Here is a 23921-nt window from a genome sequence, read left to right on the forward strand (position 1 = left end):
GCAAAAATATAATTCATGCGTGATGGTGATTTAAACCCAATTCACTTCAATAAAGAAAACTATACATGTTATTCTTGTTATGAGCATCAAGGCGTGGCGGCGCTGCGGTGCAAATCCAACTCATGTTTAGTAGGCTACATGTTAACTCAAAGATTCGTAGAAAAAATATAAACATTGGAGGCCATTAATCGGTGCGCAAAGTCCTTGAAATCCATTCTGCAGTAAGCATCATATAGCCATGGCAAAAAGAAAACAAGGCAGTTTAATTAATTTTGGTTTTACTAAGAAACTGTGTAGCGATGACGTTAATAGCACGACTAATTCACCTGCTGCAAGCCCTGTTAGCACACCTCCCACCGGGGTGACAACGCAAGAAGAAGCTGAAGAAATAATGTCCTCTCTGGCTGAAGATGATCCTAACCCGTCTCGCTCCTCTCTCCCGTTAAATTGGAACAGCCGGCAGTGGAGAGCCTGGAAGAGCCGATATACATGGCTGTTTGTTAAGGATGGAAGCTTGGGGTGCGTCGCTATGGTCTAATTGAACGGAGGAATTCTGGTATTTTTCGGTAGCCTGAGTAACTTTCACCGTTGTTCATGTGAAATCTCAAAAACAGCCTGATGCTTTGTTTATATATTTGTGGGTGGCTGTTTGCCCTATCTATTCCTGTCGATAAAGTATGATAGGGTAAATCCTGTAGTGCATACACTTGTAGCTGTTATGTATCTTTGTAAGTCATTGTAAGTTGCAAGCGCACGACCCCCCCCTCCGCGTGGAAAAAAAGTGGGCTCCCCCGAAGGCCACGGTATAGTTCGAACACTGCACACAACCACTAGGGGTGTTTGATTTCATCTGTGTGTGTAACTGAACTTCTAAACATCCACTCTTTTGAGGTTTCTTGCAGTCTCACATTCTTGTAAAACCTCTCAAGGCATTTATTGTAACAACTGTAGGAGTTTAGCGGATCCCGGTGTCGTATGTTGGGGAATATGAAATGTATTAGACATAACTTGAATATGATTGACCAATCTACTCATTCAATGATTCCTACTGAAGTACCAAATAGGAAGAAAAAAAATCATTGGCAAGATAAGAGGGACGCTGTTATTCTACTATTAGTATTACTGTGTAGTGATAAAATAATAATCAATCTTTATTGATAAGACAAAAACCGCAGCGCTGCAGAGGAGGGTCTGGCTAGTCCACACAGCATTCTGGGATGGGAGAAAAACGTGCTCCGGTTACTGGCATTTCTTTAAACCAATCAAATCGTCGGGGGCGGCTGGATGGAGCCGCGGTGACTCTGCAAAATAGCCTCAGGAAGGAACTCGTTTTGGTGGAACATGTGTACGTTCAAAAGTAGTTTTAGTCGTGCAACAGAAAACTCCGATTGGACAGATAGTCTAGCTAGCTGTCTGGATTTACCCTGCAGAGATCTGAGGAGCAGTTAACCATAGACCTCACAAATCCACCGGAGGTTAGAACGCCAACACAAATGAGTGAAATCTGGCGGAATTTCCGTCGGCAACGGAGCAATCCCAGAAGTGGAACGTTGTGGATATAGATTAGTTACAGACTATTGACCAAATACTCTTGTAGTGAGCTTAAAATAAAAAACTGAATTGGATAAAAAAAATATTGCAGTTGGTAGTTGTGCAGTAATCATCATTAGAGGGATGTGTGGGCTGAAGGAACGGATTCCAGGAGAGTCGGTGGAGGTATCGGACTCAAATCACATTTGAATCATGACACAACGCACACAGTTTGTGGAGCACTGCTGATGACGGAGTTGGACAGTTTGAATTTAGGCTAGTAAAATGATACCACACATGGTGTACTGTAGGTAAACCTAACTATGATCAAATTACTATAGCCACTGTTATGAATGAAATACTCAAACTAATGAAGCTAATCAAACATAATTCTACTAATGGCATTACAGAAAGGCCTTAATTAAATAACCCGCAGAGGTTCTTTAACTTGCTTATCAATATATTGATTTCCTGCATACATAAAAGTTGGCTCTTTAATTAGATTGTATATTTCCCAAATGAAATCTTAATTCTAAAGTAATACAATACACACCGAAGACATTTTGCACTCACACAACACAAGATAATACATAAAACAGTGACTTTAAATCAGAAAACAATTGCAATAGTGTGTAGTCAATGTAGTCACAGGGCAGGTCTGCCCAGACATGTGAGGGAGGTCCCGGAACATTAAGTTCATTACACACAAAGTGTAGTACTGGCTGTCTTTGACAGAATGCTTCTTGTGTAGTGTAGACCTTATCCTGAGCCTATGTGCTGTTCAGTCTGTTGCTTGCATCATCTGAAGCTTATAGAATATATTCAGCTGTCTATTTAGACGTAAGGGGCCTTTAAGTGTCTTTACTAGTTTAAGACCGACGCAGTTGTCAATTTCCTGTCCAGCGCCCGCGTCGTTTAAATAGCAAATGCACCTGCGCCCATCTTTGCGCCCATGGGCGTGCTGGTCCTAACAGGGAGGTGTGTTCAGTTGGATTCTTGGGGTATTGCTATCTTGAGGCAGCGGGAGTGATCGCGCCATTGACCAACAAAAACCTGCGCAGCATTTCATTGTTATTTTAACAGCGCATTAGTAAAATGGGCCTAGGCTCATGCACAGCGCGTGCACACTATCAGTCCATCCAGAAAAATGCAGAGTTTTTTTGTGATTGTTGCGGGCAAAAATCCTTGATTATGCGGCACGTTTTCTTAAAAAATGCGATGGAATATGTGAGATATTTATGCAATTTTTTTGCAATGAAATTGCAGGAACTTGCAAAAACTGCGGTTTGATGAAAAAGAGAAAAAAAAATGATTCCCCAAAACCCTGCTTTTCGATGATGTTCACGTCGCGTAATTACGTAACTTCATAATGTTCCCATGGCAACGGGAAAATGGCTGCTCTTGTATGAAGTAAACGCAACATTTTTTACTTTCTGCTAAGATATATGGGACTTTTTTGCAACGAAAATGCGGGGATTATGAAATCATGCATATTTTGCACGGAAATCGGCAATTTATGCAGCGAAAGTACGGCGTATTTGGAAAAAATGCGGCCCCCGCATCAATATGCGGACTTTGGCTGATTATGCATTGAATTATGCGATCGCATAATCACGCTTTTCTGGAGGGACTGCACTATGCTTGTTACACACACACAGGGAAGCGCAGCAGCACACAAACATGCAAAAGATTACAAATAAAAATATTAGGGTGCAAATCCGCCATCATAATAGCAATGCTCCAAGGTCCAAACGTGCCTGGCTTTTAAAGGGAATGGGAGATGATCTCTGATTGGTTGATTGCATGTTACGCCCAAAACACACCTATGAATTAATGAAGACACTAAGTACAACCCTTTTGAACCATGCGCCCAGCACACGGACCCTTTTTTTCGCCGTCAAACTAGCAAAAGTGGATTTGGACACGCCCTAAACGCACCTACGCCAGGCGCTTCATGCAGTGCGCTTAGACCGTTAAAATAGGGCCCAGAGTTTGTCACTATTTTACCAGGAGAGGCTGTTTGTCTCAGCGTTTGGACTGAAGTTTTTCCGACTGGTGTCAGAGGTCGAAGGAAACTATGTTTTTTCGAGTTCCTTTCCTATAGAGTAACATGTATCAGTGTAGCTCTGTTTCTGTAACGCTCCAGTTTGGCTGGGTACTGAACTTTGATACTTTTATGGCACCGACTGAATTGCTTTGATACTATCGAGCATCAAAAGTGCCTTGTCATTCTGTACCAAATTTCGATGCAAGAAGTGAATCTCATCAGCATCAGTGAGCCAATAAGCACGCAGCATGCTTGTACCAAGATTAAATAATGCTTGTCTAATGTTACACGTTGGAGAGGCATGCAGTTACACCCAGAGATGGGGCTTTTGAATAAAAAGATTTGTATTATAATTGACTTTTCTTTTTGTTAAAATGGATTTTATAAAATTGATATTGGAAAAAGTATCGTTCAGGTACCAGTACTGATTCTAGTATCCAAATGTTTTGAACAATACCTATCCCTATGCTCCAGGTCTGGGCAGGGTAAAACCAGTAGGAGACTGTAACAAGGTTTTAGGCTATGTTTAGACGGAAACGATCCGAAGAGAAAACGCAAAAGTGGCGTTGCGTTCTCACTTTTTATTCCGCGTTTAGACGAGAGTTTTTTTGGGGGGGGAGAATCTGCGTGCACATGGTGACGCAAAAGTGTGTGAAATTTGATGTAGTATGCGCACACACACACATACACACACGCTCAATCAAACACGCTCTCAATGTGTGTGATTGGCAGCACAACAGTCGCATAAACAAGCCTCTCCTCACGTTATTTTCAGGTCTGTTTGGTTTAGAATTCGGTGATGCTACCTCTCTCCCCTCCCTCCCCCCTTTTACCTTCCTGTCCCCCATCCTGACCTCATCAGTCTCTGCTGGCAAAGCCTGGCATCTTAATGGTTAGGAGGACAGCCTTGCTGTAGCAGCACAGATCATAACAATTCATCCGGACTGAGGACAGGGAAGGAGGAAGGAGAATCAACCGAGAAAAGCAGATTTTTTTTTTTTTTTTTTTTAAGTCTTCCATACACTTATTTCTCGGCACTCTATCTCTCTCAGCAGAGGATTGTTCTGTTCTTGTGCAGTTATATCTGAGGCTCTGTGAGGGTGTCATTTTGGTAGTAATTAAACTATCCGTTAAATCAGTGATGCAGAGGCTTTAAGGAGCTGGGTTCTCGGCTACTTTTATAGCAGAATCTCCGGGAGCAGCAAGGATGAAATACTATGATAATTCTGCCCGGAGAAAGGTTCTGCAGAGGGAATCTCTCTATATGCATGCATGACAGGTAAAGCAGGAGAACTATTGAGAGAGACATCGAGGCAAAAGGTATAAAGAGAGTGTAGACAGAGGGAGAAGCAGAGAGAGGTAAAGAGAGAGAGAGAGAGAGAGAGAGAGAGAGAGAGGGAGAAAGAAAACAAAATAGCGTAAAACGCTGAGCGCAGGTTGCTGCACGTCGGCTGGTATCAGGGGTAGTATTTGGTGGCTGGGAGCCAGTATGAGTGAGATGAGGGGAGGCGAGTCTGCAGAGCCAATAAATTATGGGCCTTCAAGCCCCACTTTACATTAATGGAATGTGCAGCGCTGCTCTCTCCAGTCGGCCGCTGAGATTAAAGAGTAGGGAAATGGCTGTGGACAGGCTCTCCCCCCGCCCGGGCCTTCAGAAACCCTCAGAGTTGCCCTGTGGTACACAGGGCCATGAAACCGCAGCGGCTTGTGCACGGAGGTCCACACTGAGCATTTTAGTTAAAAATCCATCCCAACTAAACCTGCAAGGTTTTTTGCTTTGTGATCACAAGCCGTGGGCTTTGGTGCTGCCGAGCCCGAAAAGGTGGCTTTTAGAGCCTCGGCAGTAACGCTGCAGAACCCTCGCTTGGGTTGTTTATTTGAAACACTGCGTTAAAGATCAGTGTCTGGGAAAGTCAGCCTAGATATACAGTGTGGTACTCTGAAGATTTCTTACAGATTATGTGGGATAAAGTGTGCGAGTATGAGCGAATGGCTGAAGCATATCCACCTAAACCCTGCTCTCTTCCACAGCCCCGAAACCCATTACCCCCTCTATTCATCTCTCAATTGAACCGAGCCGACGCTGTGCCTCTGCCTGTCTCCTCGTGGTTTTAGACTTGTTTGATGGAATCAGATGCATCTGGGAAGATTCAATTAAAATGCCGTTGCCTTTCTTAACTACTTCTCATCGCTCGCATGTCTCCTGCCAGTGTTTTAAAGTGATTACACACAATTATTTCAATTAGATGTCAGGAAGTAGTGCCATCATCATCAGACAGTAATCAGGTTGTGGTGGAGCAGTGGGAGACAGAAAGCGACAGCTTCTCTCATTCTTTCATGAAAGATGGAGGAGAACATCGCAGAGCATTTTCCTTCTATTTTTCCCCAATGTGGCACACTTTCAGGAACGCCAAAGAAGACGCTTTCGTACACCCTGCAAGTTGTTCTCATCTCTGCTAATGAATGAAATCCTCTTCTGGATCTCTTTCTGAGAAATAGGGTGAATATGAGGGATTGAGTGAGACACAAAGGGACAGCAGGCCTCCTGTTGTGTCCTGGACAGAGTCAAATAGAGTGGGAAGAGAGAGAGAGAGAGAGAGAGATTAGACAGACAGCCTTCTGGCTATACTTTACAGTGCGGAGCAGTTACACTATTACCTGAATGAAGTCCTGTTGTTTCACAAAAATGTAATTCAAATGGATGCTGACGTAAAGAGTGACATTATGATTCACTTCTTTTCCCACCCCCCTCCATTTTATGTCCGGCTACTACCCCCCCACTCCCCTTCTTATCTTTCTTCCTTTAGGTTCTTTTGCAATCTTTCCTACTCCATGTAATACAAGTACGCACAGTTAATTACTGGTATTATAGTGCAAAATGGAACTTACTACTTAACGTTAAGGAAAAACTATGTTCTCCCATGGCGATCAGCAAGAATTCATGAGTTGAGCTGTTTGTGATGGGGTATGGTGGCCTGTGTTTCTGTTGGGAGCTCCAGTATACTGTCCTTGAGGAGCAGAATATGCTATAGGAGCTCCCACGGGACTAAGGTATGGTAACAGAGCTGGCATAGGAGCTGCTGGGGCTCTGTGTTGTGATAACAGAGGCTTTGCAGGAGGAGACACACAGCGCATAATGAACAACCCACAACCCACCGCCCACTGCAGCACAGGATGCACACACAAACACACACATGGGCACACCCACGTACGAACGCGGAAACACACATGCGTTCACAAAAAGTGCCTGTTTGTCTATAATCCCATCTTTATACAATGATGTTGTGTTATTTTCACACAACGGCATTATCAACCATACGTGCACACATGACAGTGTTATGAGCCAGCCCAGCCCTCTGCAGCACATGCTTGGTTGCTTAGCCGAAGGCCACGCTGACTGCATGTCTTACCGCCGCATCAGTATGCTACGGGCATGGTCCTGTGTCTACAGCACTCTCCCTCCCTTCATCCACCTCTCCTTTATGTCTCCCTCTCAGCTCTCTGTCTTAACCTCCATCACTCTCTCCAGGCTTGCTTGGCTCTGGTACTCCCTCCTTTCCCGATCTCTCCCTCTTCTTTAGTAAAAAAAGAGGGCCAGTTATTACTGCAGAGCTGTTGCTGTGTATTCATCTCTTTACTATTTCCTGCCTCCTTATCCTTGAGTAGTGTGTGTTTTGCTGTGCTCCTTTATATTCCACTTCTCTCTCCACTTCATGTCTCTCTGGTCTCCCTGCTTCACCACGTGCTGGCTGTACTTTTGGCTTTTCGGGTCCAAGTGGGGAACAGCATGCTAGGCTAATTATACGGCTACCGATCCAGCCATATTGGCTAATGTTGTTTTTCTGCTTCTTCTCTCTGTTGTATTGTAACCAGGGGACGGGCCCATTAATTGCCCCGCTGATGACTGTCATCATCCATACCCCTCTATGTCCGACACAGAGGGGTAGAGTGTGTGTGTGTGTGTGTGTGTGTGTGTGTGTGTGTGTGTGTGTGTGTGTGTGTGTGTGTGTGTGTGTGTGTGTGTGTGTGTGTGTGTGTGTGTGTGTGTGTGAGCCTCAGCGGGTGTCTGATGGGAGGGTGCTCAAGTGTGGAGGACTCATCATGGGTTATTAGGAGCATGCAGGGGGGCCATCAACCGTGAGAGATAGAGAGATAGACGTGGCAGAGAGATGAAGAGAGAGAGAGATGGTTAAGAGAGAATCATTCCTAAAGCAAAGTAGTCCTAAAGTGTGGCTTTGAAAGAGACTCATTGAGTTTCTCCTCTCCTCTTGCTCCTCAATAAGCTTTTTTGGGCATTATGGATAAGCGTTTGTTGCCAAGACACTGAACTTCATAAAGTTGGGGGATTTCCACAAGACTAAAATAACCTGACTTCTTGTCCCTAGTGTGGGTCAAGCTCTTAATGCATGATCCTACACTTCCCATAATGCTACTCTCTGTAGTATTGTTTGTCAAGCCCTCCTTACAGGCTTTCTGTTATGAATTCCTAGTCCCCAAGCTGAGATAACCCTGCTTACTTCACTATAACATCATCAGGACCATTTTCTTAAGCATTAGAAAGCTCCTAGCAGATACCACCAGTGACTAGTAAATCTACTGTGATAACATGACACACACACACACACACACACACACACACACACACACACACACACACACACACACACACACACACACACACAGACACACACACAAACACACACAATGTTGGAGTGCTCCTTTAAATAAATGTATTTACTGTCATAGAAACGTTCGTGGGATGGATGAGTGGTCTAATGTGGCATTTAGTGACAAGTTTCAAATGGGCCGATCATTACTCTCTCACACATGCACATACTGTACATACAGTATACACACTGGTCTCTCTCATTGGTCCCTGTTAATTTCCTGCAAAGCATCTTCGCAGCAAATGAAGGCAGATAAGGATAAAGGATAAGAATCTAGACAGCCTTGTACACCATGATTAATTCATTTCATATTCTGCTTGCCTAGAATAAAAGTGCGGTTAATATTTAATTTTTCCACGCTTTTTCACATGATTGCAACATGATTATGAGAGGGACTCATAGCGGGTGTGTGTTTGGGAGGTCAGTGAGAGGGCGAGAGAGAGAGAGGGGGAAATCGCATGTTTTGTAAATTGCGTTGTTAATACTGTTTGTGCTTACCAGTAATGCTAATGTGACGCTTAAGTAATTGAAAACAAAATGAGATTGAAAGAGACAATTAAAGAGAGAGATACAGGAGATGACTGGAGAAGGGAAGGACTAGGAGGAAAGAGACAGCCACAGCATTACATTATAAGTATTTCAGTGTGTGTGTGGGGGGGGGGTGGTGAAGTGTCTGCTGACACAGTTTGTTGTTGTGCATCTAAGCAGCACGAGAATAAACACAGAGTGCACCTCTAGCTTTATTTTCATGCTGCATGAAACAAGAATTCAATTTTCTTCATTTATGAAACACAACAGTGAGTAACTACATAGTGTTTGCAGTATATACATTACACTCTCCCCTCTGGAAATAGGTGGCATGAAGCGCATACGGTATGTAGTAACAGGGAGAAAGAAATGAGAGAGAGAGGAGACACAGTTTTCATATCCCATAATAATACAACCCTTGAAATGTTGTTATTTTTCCTAATTGGAGCCTTTAATTCAATTTTAGTATCAAATCATAACAAGAGTTATCTCAGGACACTTTACAGTAGAGTAGGTCTAGACCACACTCTATAATTTAAAGAGACCAGTGTTTCCCACACATAGACTATTGTGTGGCGGTCCGCCTCACTATAAACACCGGCCGCCGCACATTGCGTTTTGTTATTCTTTTTTTTTTCTTTTAAACGCTATTTAAAATACGTTCTTCTGCTTCCTTTCCATGCTCTCCTCCGTCTCTCTGTCACTTGTGTCTCGCTCACACACACACACACACACACACACACACACACACACACACACACACACACACACACAGCTCCTCCCACCGTGCGATGTTGGGGTTTTTTAAGCCCCCAAACGTCACCTTCCAGGCACTGCGGCAATAGTTATGTTTTAGGTTACGGTGAGGGTTAGTGCCTGTAAGGCGACGTTGGGGGCTTAAAACACCATCGATCCCACCGTGCACACAGCGTCTGTCTCCATCAAGGAGAGAAGACGGCTGGCGAAATTCACAAGTTCACGAAAGGTTGGTATCTATCTCGTGAACACCTTTACACAATCACACATTCACTATCACCGACCCGACTCTTAGCAAACAAGCGATTGCGCCCGCTTTAGAAAGTTAACTAGTCGCAAGTTTGCGGTAAAATGCAGTTGGGTTGTCGAGGTCAAACACTATATGTAGCAGCTGTGAATCAAATAAACGTATTATAAATAATGTTATGTCATGGTGACACGGGGGCAACACCCACCCACCACCACAAGTTGCTTCCTAATCTGTGGGAAACACTGAGAGACCCAACAATTCCAGTAATTACCCCCAAGAGGAAGCATTTCAGTGTGACATTGGCGAGGAAAACTCTCTTTTAGGGAGAAACCTCGGTGGTGAGAAAAACTTCCTTTTAGGAAGAAACCTGGGACAGACCCAGGTTCTTGGTAGGCGGTGTCTGACGGTGCCGGTTGGGGGGGTGATGAACAGTGGCAATAATAGTCACAATAAAGATAATGGAACTATGACTAGAAATAGTAGTTGTAGTAGTTCATGGCGTAGCAGGGCACTGCAGGGCATTACAGGGTGTAGCAGGGCGTAGCAGGGCACTGCAGGGCATTACAGGGTGTAGCAGGGCGTAGCAGGGCACTGCAGGGCATTACAGGGTGTAGCAGGGCGTAGCAGGACACTGCAGAGCGTAGCAGGGTGTAACAGGGCACAGCAGGGCATAGTGAGGTCATGGTGTTTTAATGGTGTGTATTTCAGTTATCTAGATTGACAAAGCAAAGTCTCTGGATAAGCTTCCTTGATATTACAGTACACTAGAAAAAAATGTAAACACACACACACACACTGTACCGCTTTCCTTTGAATGCTTATGTGGTAATTCTACTTCTGTGAAAATGGACGTAAACGTCTCAGCAGATTTACGTCGAGAAGGCTCTTACGCTTTAAGAGGCTGGCGCTCAAGCTGACGTGCAAATCTCACAAATCTCCACAACGTGTTGCGCGTGGCCCAGTGGGTCAAAAACAAGCTGATTGGTTGAGCCAACTTCCTTTTGGAAGACAAGTATTGATTTTTTTAAGTAAAAGTCAACGCGTCCAGGGTCAGTTCCGGTGTTTAATTCAAACGAGGATAAAACAGCCATCACAACTTCTACAACTGGCACCAAATCTATGTTTGCTTAAGTGGCGACAGAGAAGCATGTTCCTGCATTTACACAGACAGACCACACACACACACACACACACACACACACACACACACACACACACACACACACACTCATGTTGCAGTAGTAGTATTGTATAGGTACTATGAAGTAAGAGCCATAGGGCTGATGGAGAAGTTAATTAGAGGCCAGGCCAATCATCTCCACCTTCTGACCCATTTCCACCCCTCCCATCATCCCCTCTACATCTCCCCTTATCTGTCATTCACAGCCCCCTCAACTGCTAATGAGCTTATTCTGAGCCATACATTATGTCTGCAGCTGTACTTTTCTCTCCGTGCAGTGCAGCTCAGCTTTTTTTTTTCTCCACAAGAAACAGAGAGATGGCTGTTCGTTTCCAATTAGATGCCTCTCTATTCGTCCTTCTGTCATTTCTTCCTCTTCTCTCTATCCTCTTGTTTCTCTTGTCTGCCGGTGTTGGAAGCAGGTTGTAAAACAGGCTGCCTTATCCAAATGGAGACGAGCCCCGCGGTCACTGTAGTTTTGTCACATTAGCCTCTTTAGTGTGTGTGTGTCTGTGTGTCTGTGTCTGTGTGTGTGTGTGTGTGTGTGTGTGTGTGTGTGTGTGTGTGTCTGTGTGTGTGTGTGTGTGTGTCTGTGTGTCTCTCTGAGTGTGACATTAGCCTTGCAGTCACAGGTAATGATCTCATCCCCCCGCTGGTGACTAGAGGCACACAAAGAGAATTACACACAAACACACACACACACACACACACAGAGAGGAAAAGATGTGGAGCAGAGATTGGTATTGTAATGGTACTCTAATGGGCTACCTGACAAGTGCTTTTTCTTAATGATATGCCCTCTCTCTCTCTCTCTCTCTCTCTCTCTCTCTCTCTCTCCCCCTCCCCCCCATTTCTCCCCAACTCTCTCCTCCAGGTGCACTTTCCGTCTTTGAGGAGCAGTGATATGGACACCAGGTGTGGTGACGTCCAGGTACGTATTCAATTCTCATAGCACACAGTTTGTGTGCATCAGATACACCATCTTTTGTACAATGCTGTCCTGTCATCACATCATAACCTGCTATCTGTTCTGCCCGCTCTACCTTTTGTTCAGCTATGGTAAACCAAATCTATGGCTGTGTCTGACATCACTCACTTATTTACTAAATAGTGCACCATATTACCTTGCGCCATTTTATTTGAGTGTCCAAGTGGGAATTCTATGCACTATGTAGTGCCCTTAAAAGTAGTGTCCATGATATGCTAACAGTCCAACAGTGCAATGCGTCACATTTTATATTGATGTAAAAAAGGGCATTGAAGGGAGTAATGAAAGGGTAAACAAGGGAGTGATTTTGGACACAGCTTGGATCAGTACATAGAGCAAATGGCGACAGAACGAATAGAATAGAAACTTGCATTAGATACACAGCAGTCATCTCCACACATCACATCAATCACACAAGTCTGAGTGCATGCACAGTGAAAGAATGGCAGAACAAACCAGGTGATAGATAGGGGAGGTGGGAAAATCGTCCGTGTGCAGGGTGGGTGGAGTCTCGCTCTGCCCCTGCATCGGCTTGCGTAAACGTCTGAGAGGGCTGGTAGGTCACATCCGATGGTCCGTTGTGCAGACCTTACCACTCCTTCTCTGCCACTGTGCAGCTGCCATACACACAGGCTGCCCTCCACCACGCACCTGTAGAAGCCTTGCCTTCTTCAGCTTCCTCAGGAAATAAAGGCGTTGATGTGCTTTTTTTAAAGGTGGTCAAGGTGTCGTGGCGCCAGGTGAGGGTGTTGGAGATGTGTGCTCCGAAGTATCTGATGTATTTTGTATTTGTATTTATTATTAGGATCCCCATTAGCTGACGCCTAGACGACCAGATGGTCTTCCTGGGGTCCAAAGTCCTAGTTGCATGCATGTCTTTATGGTGGGAAGAAACCGGAGCACCTGGAGGAAACCCATGCAAGCACGGGGAGACCTTCTCGCTGTGAGGCAGAAGTGCTAACCACTGAGCCACCGTGCTGCCTGATGCTGGGTACCCTCTCCACAGCTGCACCGTTGCTGCGGAGAGCAGGGGGGGCAGTGCCCATCTTGCGGAAATCCACAATCATCTCCTTGGTCTTGGTGGTGTTCAGGATGAGGTTGTTGTCCTTGCACCACAGCTCCAGTCTGTCCACCTCCTTCCTATGTATGCTAACTCCTTCCCTTTGGTGATGAGCCCAACCACTGCAGTGTCGTCGGCGAACTTCACTATGAGGTTGCTGTCATAGTGAGCTCTGCAGTCATGTGTAGAGCAGCGGGCTGAGGACGCAGCCCCGGAGGGAGCCAGTGTTGAGGATGATGTACGATGATGTGGTGTTGTTGACCCTTACAGACTGGGGTCTGTTGGTCAGAAAGTCCAAAATCCAGTTGCAGAGTGATGGAGCTAGACCTAGCGCTGCCAGCTTGTTCACCAGTGTCTGTGGGATGATTGTGTTAAATGCAGAGCTGAAGTCCAAGAGGAGCAGCCTCACGTAGGAGTCCTTGTTCTCCAGGTGTGTGAGGGACTGGTGGACCACAGCAGCGACGGCGTCCGCTGTGGAGCGGTTCCGCCTGTAGGCGTACTGGTTGATGGTCAGCTTTTTTTTTTACGTGCGACATAACCAGCCTCTCAAAGCACTTCATTGCTATTGGTGTGAGAGCGATCGGACTGTAGTCATTTAGACAGGACACTGTAGCGGCCTTTGGCACAGGGACGATGGTGGACGTCTTGAAGCACGTGGGTGCGCTGGCCTGGGAGAGTGAGATGTTGAAAAAGTCCGTCATGACGTCTGACAGCTGGTACGCGCAGTCCATTCAGGACCCGGCCCGGGACCCCGTCGGGGCCTGCAAGCTTTGCGGGGGTTTATTTTCTGCATTGTCCTCCTTACCTCAGCTGCTGTCAGACTGAGAGGGGGGGTCCTCTGGTGGAGGTGTGACCCTGGAGGTGGTGGTGGTGTTTGATGCCTCAAAGCGGGCATAAAAGGAGTTAAGGGCGTCGACGCCTTTGAGGCCCTTCCACATGCCCTGAGGGTCATTTGAGGAAAAGTGTCCCTGGATTTTCCGAGCATAGTTTGATTTTGCCCTCCTTATGCCTGCCACCAGGCCTCGTCTGGCTGCCCTCAGTGTGTCTGCATCTCCCCCCCCCCCCAAAATGCAGCATCCCGCTCTCTCAGGAGGCAGCGCACTTCTGCATTCAGCCATGGTTTCTGGTTGTGAGGGGCCGTGGCGGTTTTGATGGTTGTAACATCCTCAGCGCCCAGGACTGATGTAGTATATTCCTCTAGGTTCACTGTTTCCTCCTCCGTTGCCGCTTCTCTGAACATCTGCCAGTCCTTGGTGTCAAAACGGTCCTGCAGCATTGGGACAGCTTCATTGGGCCACACGGTGATGGTTTTCTGTGTAGATTTACTGTTGTTTAGTGTGGGGCGGTACGGACCGGCATGATGTAGATGTGGTCTGAAGCGCCGAGGCGGGGGCGGGGGGGAGGCTCTGTATGTTCCGCGTCTTTGTGTACACTTTGTCGAGTGTATTTTCCCCTCGAGTGGTGATGGTGATGTGCTGGTGGAACACGGTGAGGTGTTCCTGCGGTTGGAACATGGTTTCAGGTTTTTTTTTTTTTGCGAGTTTCTCCTGGCCTTTTCACCGCTGATCGTGCCATGCAGTTCCTTCGGGGCCGCGATGGCATTTGCTTGTGGGAGGGACATAAACAGCAGCTATGAACACGGCTGTATATTCGCGCGGCCGGCATTTGATAATGAAGTATTCGACTGCTTCAGAGCAGCGTCTGTCAGCCACGGAACAGTTTGGGCACCAACCTTGCTGAGGCAATACACAGCAACAGTAGATAAGTGCTTCAAACTCTGCGACAAGTACGTCGTTTTAAACCTGTTGAAAATGTATGAACCAACAAACAACGTTAGAAACGGCACCGTGAAGGTTCCATTTTCAAAAACGCTTATCAGCCCATGCTTTTAAAATGATTTCTGCATTGTAAAATTTAACCATATCTTAAACACTTTGATTTGGTATTGTGTTGCGAGGCCACCACGGTCCTACAGCCTACAGCTACATCTGATGCGCTTTCAACTCGACAAACCAATCCCATTAGATTCAACATTTTATTTAGCTTAAAATCCTTTAGCCCATCCACCTGCTATTGGATCTGATAACAATTTTTTTTGTTGTTGCTCTGAGCAGCCTCTCCACCCCACTGACACCCCACAGACACACTATGATGCTCTTATATTCCTGGCTCTCTATTTTTCTATTTATACCCACTGAGATGAGCAATGAGCCCCAGGCAGCCCTAACTCACCAACCAGAGCACACACAGACACACGCCGACACAGAAACACACTTTCTCTCTTAAACACACACACACACACACACACACACACACACACACGTACGTACGTACGTAAGTGGAGGTGAGAGGGTTTCATCAACAGTGTGTCTGACCATATGAACTAATGTAATGCAGTTAGCTGTATTGTCAAGCCTCAGGAAGCACACAGAGGACGGGAGTTCCCACTGTGTCCTTGCTTTCAGCCCTGTATTTGGGCCTTAAAGTGAAAATCTGCTGTACAAAAAAACTCATCTGTTATTCCTGTGATATTGCTCATTCTAGATTTGTAAACATTAAAATGTGATAAACAAGAGTCAAGAGTATCTTAGCAGAGTCACCAAAAGACACATCCCGAAGCACCACTGTGACAGTAATCGGGGTGATATTATGAGGCTTTGGGCTTTTCAACTTTTTCAACAACTTTTCAGTTGTGAAGGCAATGAAATTAGGTATTTTTTTGGAATGTAAAAGCTTAAGTTATATATAAATCCATAAAGTGACTTGACTTTTTCCATGAATCATTGCCAAAAAAAGCAGCATGAGAGCGCGTGTGCTCAGGTCAATACCAATGTTTCTTTAAGCTTTAATTAACTCCAGCAATCAAAAAAACATTAGCGTTGAGCCATTTGGCCTGCTTGTTTTTCTGTGACCTCAACTAAAAGGTGAGTTTATCACATTAAATACATGTGAGCCCTCGTACACCTGCACATACCCAGACATGCAGGCTGGCGCACGCAGAGGGAGAGAAAGCGAGCCGGAGTACTACTGTGAAACTGAACCAATTTAAAAATGAATGAAGACAATATCCATGAGAAACGGCCCCATCTTGCATTATTTACAATATTGCGAATACACTGAAACTGTCAGCTTGACGTGTTCCACCTCCTCTGCCCTCTTTTCCCCTTTCTCCTTCTTTCATTACTACCGTCACACCCCCCCTCTCTTCACACACACACACACACACACACACACACACACACACACACACACACACACACACACACACACACACACACACACACACACACACACACACACACACACACACACACACTTTTGCTCCCCTTAACCCTCTAGTTGAGTGATTCACAGAGTTTACCAGAGGTTGATCAGGGTCAGTATCATAACTCTTCAGCCCAGTGGAGCAGAGAGTAGTCAGGAGGAATAGAGTGTACAGCAGATCCTCTTGTCAGCCCTTCCATTCACACTGATGTATGATTTTTGTATTTGCTTTGTATACACTTGATGCATTCCTCTATAGGTAAGTGTACATGTACTGGTTGTCTGCAGTATCTCCGGTAGTCTGCGGGAGCATGAGGGTTGGTCTTTAACTCGCAGTTTGGACGGATGCTTTAAAAGCATGTAGACATTAGAAGAAATGCTAATGTTAGAGAGGCACACGGATTTGGTGTTACATTATGTCGCACCATGTCTTTTTCACATCTCTGAAATGATAGGGTGCAGTAATGGAAACTGTTTGGCCAGAGGGGCCTACAAATAACAAAACCTATCATTGGACATGTTGATTTTTGATCATTTTATGACTTACTTACTCAGGGCTGGATTAACAATTCCATGTGCCATGGGCAACAAGACTCAAGGACCCCCCAGGGGTCTCCCAAGGGTCTCTCCAGTTTACTGCCTTCTCCTTCTTCATTTCCTTCCTTCTCTTCCTCCTGTGCACTACTCAGAATTTGAATACAAATGATCGGTCTCAGCAAGCACTGTGTAGTGTGTTGTAACGTAACGCCACCGAAACGGCGACCCTCTGTAAACGTTATGAATTCAAACATGCCAGTTTGTAATATTTTGTTTTATGCTGTTCTTGTTACTACTAATATCAAAACTAATCAAAGGGCTGAGAGCTCTACAAATCACGAGGGAGCGATTTGACTTTTGGCTAACATAATAGACGCGTTGTTGTTGATGCTGATTCGCCTTTACCATCCATTACATTCATTACAAATTAAATTTTAAATTAAATGTGTGTTTAAACTTCCCCTGGGGAAACTGACTTCACTTTCATAGGTTCCAAGCTGTGACAGACCGTGGTAAAGTTGGTTTTATATTGGACGTTGGATATTTGACACATTCGAAAAATCTATTATTCAGCTTGACCTTCCAATATAAAACCAACTTTACCACCGTCTGTGACCGCTCGTTCTCTTCTCGCTCGCTATGCATGAAGCTACACTTTTTTTAACGTGATTTTACATAATATTTTGATGGAATGGGTTGCAAAAATCCGCATATAATTAGGAAAGTGAAGACTGCGTTTATAATGTGATCTAACATAATATTTGACTGAGCCCAGAGCCCCTTAGAAGTCCTGTGCACCTGGGCAAGTGACCAGTTGCCCTAATGGTTAATCCGGCTCTGTACTTACTTAGACGGACACATCTCCTTTGTGTGACATTACATGTTGGATTCTTAAGTTTTTACTACTGCCTTCAGTTTTTAATCAAGATTATTCCACCTCACTACTAGCTTGTCTTCCTCCTGTTAACTGCACCAGCTACTGCACAAGTACGAATTAATAAATAAATTGAGAAATTAAGCAAAGCTACACAATTCTCACAGGAAAATTGGCGTTTCATTGACAATTTCTTTCTTGGAAAAACAAATCAACAGTTGCTAATGCGGCTGCTAATGTTATCACCGCTGCCTCCTGTCACCTCCAGTAAGACCCTGTTCATTTCTCTCTGCTAATAACCTCCTTTAATTACTGCTCAGACAGAAATTATGTTCCTATTATGAAACATGTACACATTCACAAAACCCTTTTTAGAATAATTTTGGATTAGTGTATTATTTATATAATTGTTTTGTCTTTTTTTGTAAACTAACAAACAATTGTCTTTCTTTGTCAAACCCATGTGTGCCACACTAGAACTTGCTGTGTTTACAACATGCAAGAACCACTGAATTGGGATAAATACATCATCACATTACCATTGATTCTTGGTGGAATTACTGGAGTTGTTGGGTCTTTGTAAATTATAGAGTGTGGTCTAGACCTACTCTATCTGTAAAGTGTCTCGAGATAACTCTTGTTATGATTTGATACTATAAATAAAATTGAATTGAATTGAAACAGTCTTGTATAAAGTACTTGAAAGCAATACTAAAAGTACAAGTATGTTACCAGAAAATGACTTTGGTAGAAGTTAGTCACCTTTTAGAATAATACTCGAGTAAAAATCTTAAGGTATCTGATATTTACTGTACTTAAGTATCAAAAGTCATTTTCTGATATTAAAAGGGCGCTCTGCAGTTGCTGGTAGGTTTCTCTCTAGAGCCCCCCCCTACAGGTTTCTCTATAGAGCCCCCCCTACAGGTTTCTCCATAGAGCTCCCCTACAGGTTTCTCTATAGAGCCCCCCCTACAGGTTTCTCTATAGAGCCCCCCCTACAGGTTTCTCTATAGAGTCCCCCTACAGGTTTCTCCATAGAGCTCCCCTACAGGTTTCTCTATAGAGCTCCCCCTACAGGTTTCTCTACAGAGCCCCCCCTACAGGTTTCTCTATAGAGCTCCCCTACAGGTTTCTCTATAGAGCTCCCCCTACAGGTTTCTCTATAGAGCCCCCTACAGGTTTCTCTATAGAGCTCCCCCTACAGGTTTCTCTATAGAGCTCCCCCTACAGGTTTCTCTATAGAGCTCCCCCTACAGGTTTCTCTATAGAGCTCCCCCTACAGGTTTCTCTATAGAGCCCCCTACAGGTTTCTCTATAGAGTCCCCCCTACAGGTTTCTCTATAGAGTCCCCCCTACAGGTTTCTCTATAGAGCTCCCCTACAGGTTTCTCTATAGAGCCTCTCCTACAGGTTTCTCTATAGAGCCCCCCTACAGGTTTCTCTATAGAGCTCCCCTACAGGTTTCTCTATAGAGCTCCCCTACAGGTTTCTCCATAGAGCTCCCCTACAGGTTTCTCTATAGAGCTCCCCTACAGGTTTCTCCATAGAGCTCCCCTACAGGTTTCTCTATAGAGCTCCCCTACAGGTTTCTCTATAGAGCCCCCCTACAGGTTTCTCCATAGAGCTCCCCTACAGGTTTCTCTATAGAGCTCCCCCTACAGGTTTCTCTATAGAGCTCCCCTACAGGTTTCTCTATAGAGTCCCCCTACAGGTTTCTCTATAGAGCTCCCCTACAGGTTTCTCTATAGAGCTCCCCCTACAGGTTTCTCTATAGAGTCCCCCCTACAGGTTTCTCTATAGAGCATGCAGGAAATCGCCACAGGTCGGACTCGAAACCCGGGACCTCTGCGTCGAGGCCAAAACCTCCATGTACGTGTGCACCCGCTCTACCCACTGAGCCAACCCGGCCACCTCTGGGATTTGTTTTCATGCTAATCGAATGTGACCAGTTGTATCGGAAACCACTAATTACCTCATAACGCTCCAAAAACAAATCCCAGAGAGCGGTGGAACTCGGACACATGGGTTATTAACCCCTAGGTTCATTTTGCGCCAGATTTGTCCTTTAAGTATAGTAACGAAGTATTTGTACTACGTTACGTTATTGTACATTACAACACTGCTATTGAACTATCACGGATCATTTTTAGGCCTTTATTTCCACAGGACTGATGAAGACATGAAAGGGGAGAGAGAGAGAGGGAATGACATGCAGCAAAGGGCCGCGGGTCGAACCCACGGCCACTGTGTCGAGGAGTAAATCTCTATATATGTGCGCCTGCTCTACCAACTGAGCTAACCCGACCACAGAAGTCTTCTTTAAAAGACTTACTGGGATAAACAGTGTGGTGGTGACGTGTGTAGAGCTGGGTATCGTTCAAAACCTTTTGATACCAGTACCGTTACCAATACCGGGACTTCGATACCGGTTCCTAAATGGTACTCGTTTCCTTATGATTTGATTGATACCAATTTTATAAAACAAAAATAAATTACAACATTACACATACAAATCTTTGTACGTATTTTTCAGCTTCTGCTACGTGAGCCCCTCCTCTGCCTAATGTAGAGTTTTTTCCTGCGTGTCTCTACGACATGTAACATTAGACAGCCAATCAGCAGCATCATTAGATCTTGGTAAAAACATGCTGCATGCTTATTGGCTCACTGACGCTGATGAGACTTACTCTTAAGGGATTGAAAGAGGCAATTGGGTCGGTGCCTAAACGGTATTGAATTTGGTACCCAGCTCTAGACATGTGTGATACAGTTGGTGTAGGCAGTCGAGGCTGATGAGTACAATGAGTTCAGACTGGCAGCCGGGCTCATAGCGACGCTCACACAGAGGTGGGATTAGATAACCTTTACTTCCCCTCTGTTCTAAGGGGAAACTGTGGTGTGTGGGTGTGTGCATGTTCCCATGTCTGCTTATGCATGAAAAGTGTTAATGAAACATGATGAAATATGATGGATCCTCCCAGAGGCAAAAGCCCTCAAAGTTAGACATCCTTATGAAAACAAACGTGTGTGACATCTCAACAGAGCACATCTTTAAATCACCCCCCCCCCAACACACACACACACACACACACACACATTCCTTATGCTCAGGAGTGCCTCCCTTTCTGTTTCTGTCTCGTTTTCACTTTATTTAAATTTCAGAATACAAAAGAATGGCCTGTCATATTCAGAACTCCACTGCATGTGTCTGCAAATACAGTACAGACTTCTCAGATTCAATATATTTTCTCTCTCATAAACCATCTCTCCTCATCTCCACTCACTCTCTTCACATCCGCCAGGAGCTTGATATCCTGATACATCAGTTATTGAAGAGTGACATGCTTTGATATCTACGCATATGCTGGGATATTTCATCTTTGGAGGGGGGTCTGTTGTTATAGCTCTGTTCCATCTGCCTCTACTCTCTCTCTCTCTCTCCCTCTCTCTCCCTCTTTCATTCACTCTTTGCAACACATCCATAGTCAACACGCTGGTGTTCGTATAGCTAAATAAGCAGTGTGGGAGATGGTGGGCGAGACAGGTCACTCTGTACGTTTGTGTGCATTTGGGTCAAAGCTAATCTCATTCCAGTCTAGATGTGTCTTAACAAATTCACCTCCAGACGTATTGACGCCTCTTCAGAGGAGACTGTGTCATGTACAGGCGTCTGCTAACATTTGATTACAATGTCATGTCACCCAGTATGCCATGTTTGAATATAGTATGGAGCGATGAAATCTAGAGCACACAGTTATAGTTTAAGCTTTTGATACTGTGTAGCAACCATCATTTCGCCAGTGAAGAAGATTGTATGCACCCAGCTAACGGCGATGGACATGCCGGCTTATTCATCCAACCAATACTATACACAGAATGTATTCATATACATCATGCAGTGGAAAACATCATTGAAAATAAGATAAATTAATATTTTTATTTAGTCCATATGGTTGTCTTTAATGTATAAAATTATTAGCTCTTAACGCAAGGGTTGCTTTTTCACTAAGAACCTAGAATACTAAATGTGATGGAACAGCATATGTTGCATTATGTAGGCCTATGCAAAACATGGATGGGCCTCCACGCTGATATGTTGTGGTATTGAAATATTTAATGCTACTGGATTTACATATTTAACACGACTGAAACACAGGGACCAAAGTCTACTTACTCATTACTTATTCCTGTTTTGTTTTATTTGTTTTGGTCTGCCTCCATATGTGTAAGAGCGTCCTTGGGTCACCTGAAAGGAGCTATAAAAATGCAAACTAATATTATACACTATGGCATTGGCCAATATGGCCAGAACCTGTCTATATTAAATGGTTTTACTGCCACTGCCTGTTCTTACTCTGACGAAGACCTGCTGTTTGTTGATACACCTTTTGAAAAGTTTGAACTATGACCATGTGCTCCAGATCTCTTCCTGTCTCACTGTCTGCTCTGTTGAGCCACCGGGTTTGAGCTCTGAGTTGGCATCATTTCTATCCAGAGATTCCTTTATCCATATGATGAACTGACTGTCAGAGACCATCCTGCCGTACTGCACTGCCACCGCTGTAGCTCAGCAGTGCCAAGCTGTGCTCAGGCAATTAGAGAGCTGCCTTTGTTGCCTTTTAACGAGTTTGACCTGTTTTTGCTGATAATACGCATTTGCGCTGTCTGTGCCTCTATTTGCATTCTCTCTCTCTCACTCTCTCTCTCTGCATATGTGTGTTTTGGAGGAATCTTAATCCTGTAAAACAATGTTTGGTGTGAACAGTAAGCGGGAGCTGACCTTTACATTCTCAGATATATCCATCTGGACATTCCCATAGATTACCCTAAAGAGTCTGTCTATAGAAAGGGTGTGTGTGTTTAGGCAATTACAATTGCGATTGAGTCGTGTGTGGGTGTGGGAGTGTGTGTGTGTGTGTGTGGGGGACATAGGACTGAGAGGAAAGAGAGGAAGCTAGCTGCCGGCTTGCACAGATGAGCATCCAGGGGTTATCTGTTCAGCCAAGCTCAGACAGAGGGAGACTGTGAGAGAGGAGGAAGGGGAGTGAGGTAGGCAGATACTGAGGGATGGAGATATGGCAAAAAAAGGGCAGAGATACTAAAGTGTGGGAGTGAGATAGACAGGAGTGCTCTACAACGATAGAGAAGGTAAACTACAGCTATACCTAGGTAGGAAAACGGAGCGGGGAAGGGAAAGATGACGAGAGGTCAGAGCAGTGAGGAAGGCAGAGTGATGAGGTGGTGTGGTTGAGAAAGAAAGGAGGGGAGAGAAGTGTATGGACCAACCTGAGATTACTGAGATGGAGAAATTAGGATTTAAATCAGGTTTCAATAGGAGTAGATTTACATATAATAGGGACGATATGGATGCGTCCTTACCAACTTCCAAATTCAGGAAAGCTTAAAGTGCTCATATTATGCTCATTTTCAGGTTCATAATTGTATTTTGAGGCTGTACCAGAATAGGTTTATGTGGTTTAATTTTCAAGAAACACCATATTTTTTTGTACTGCACATTGCTGCAGCTCCTCTTTTCACCCTGTGTGTTGAGCTCTCTGTTTTAGCTACAGAGTGAGGCATCGCACTTCTCTTCCATCTTTGTTGGGAGTCGCACATGCGCAGTAAGGACTACTAGCCATTCAGTTGCAGAGTATGAGGGCGTGCCACGCTAGCAGCTAGGCGAGCATTATAACGTAATGTGTTACAAAGTGACGCACGTTTGTCTCTGAAGTAAAGGCTGGACTACAATAGAGCTGTTTGGAGCAGTTGGTGAACAGTGTTTTCTGTTGGAGATGGTAAGTCCCTTTGGGGTGGACTTTGGGCTTTTTCACTTTGTAAACCTATAATGTGTACAAAAAAAGATATATAACACAATAAAGGAAAGGGAAAAAGCAAAAAAGCATAATATGAGCACTTTAAATGTCCCTACCAACATTTTGGCTTTAACAGTACAGACTATTCTAGAAATTATATTCAATGTAGTCTCGCACCTTCCTCCACAGCGCTGTGGAGGAGGGTCTCCACACAGCGATCCGGGATGGGAGAAAAACGTGCTCTGGTTTATTGCCATTTCTTTAAACCAATCACAATTGTCTCGGGTGGTGCTAAGCGCCGGACGGAGCCACGGTGCCTCTGCAAAGTAGCCTCGGGAATGAACTTGTTTTGGTGGAACGTGTACGTCGAAAGTTGTTTTAGTCGTGCAACAGAAAACTCAGGTTGGACAGATAGTCTAGCTAGCTGT

The 23921-nt window shown here is 44.7% G+C and overlaps 1 protein-coding gene across 3 annotated transcripts in view; it reads left to right on the plus strand.

Moving 5' to 3' along the window:
* dab1a (DAB adaptor protein 1a) overlaps window positions 1-23921 on the plus strand; it is a 331663-nt gene that overhangs the window by 215172 nt on the left and 92570 nt on the right. For all 3 annotated transcript variants that reach the window (XM_039811470.1, XM_039811473.1, XM_039811472.1), the window contains one exon: window positions 11833-11889. The gene's annotated coding sequence lies outside the window, so the exon portion shown is untranslated. The remainder of the gene's footprint in view (window positions 1-11832; window positions 11890-23921) is intronic.

The sequence above is a fragment of the Perca fluviatilis genome, chromosome 9 (assembly GCF_010015445.1).
Source record: "Perca fluviatilis chromosome 9, GENO_Pfluv_1.0, whole genome shotgun sequence".
NCBI lineage: Eukaryota > Metazoa > Chordata > Actinopteri > Perciformes > Percidae > Perca > Perca fluviatilis.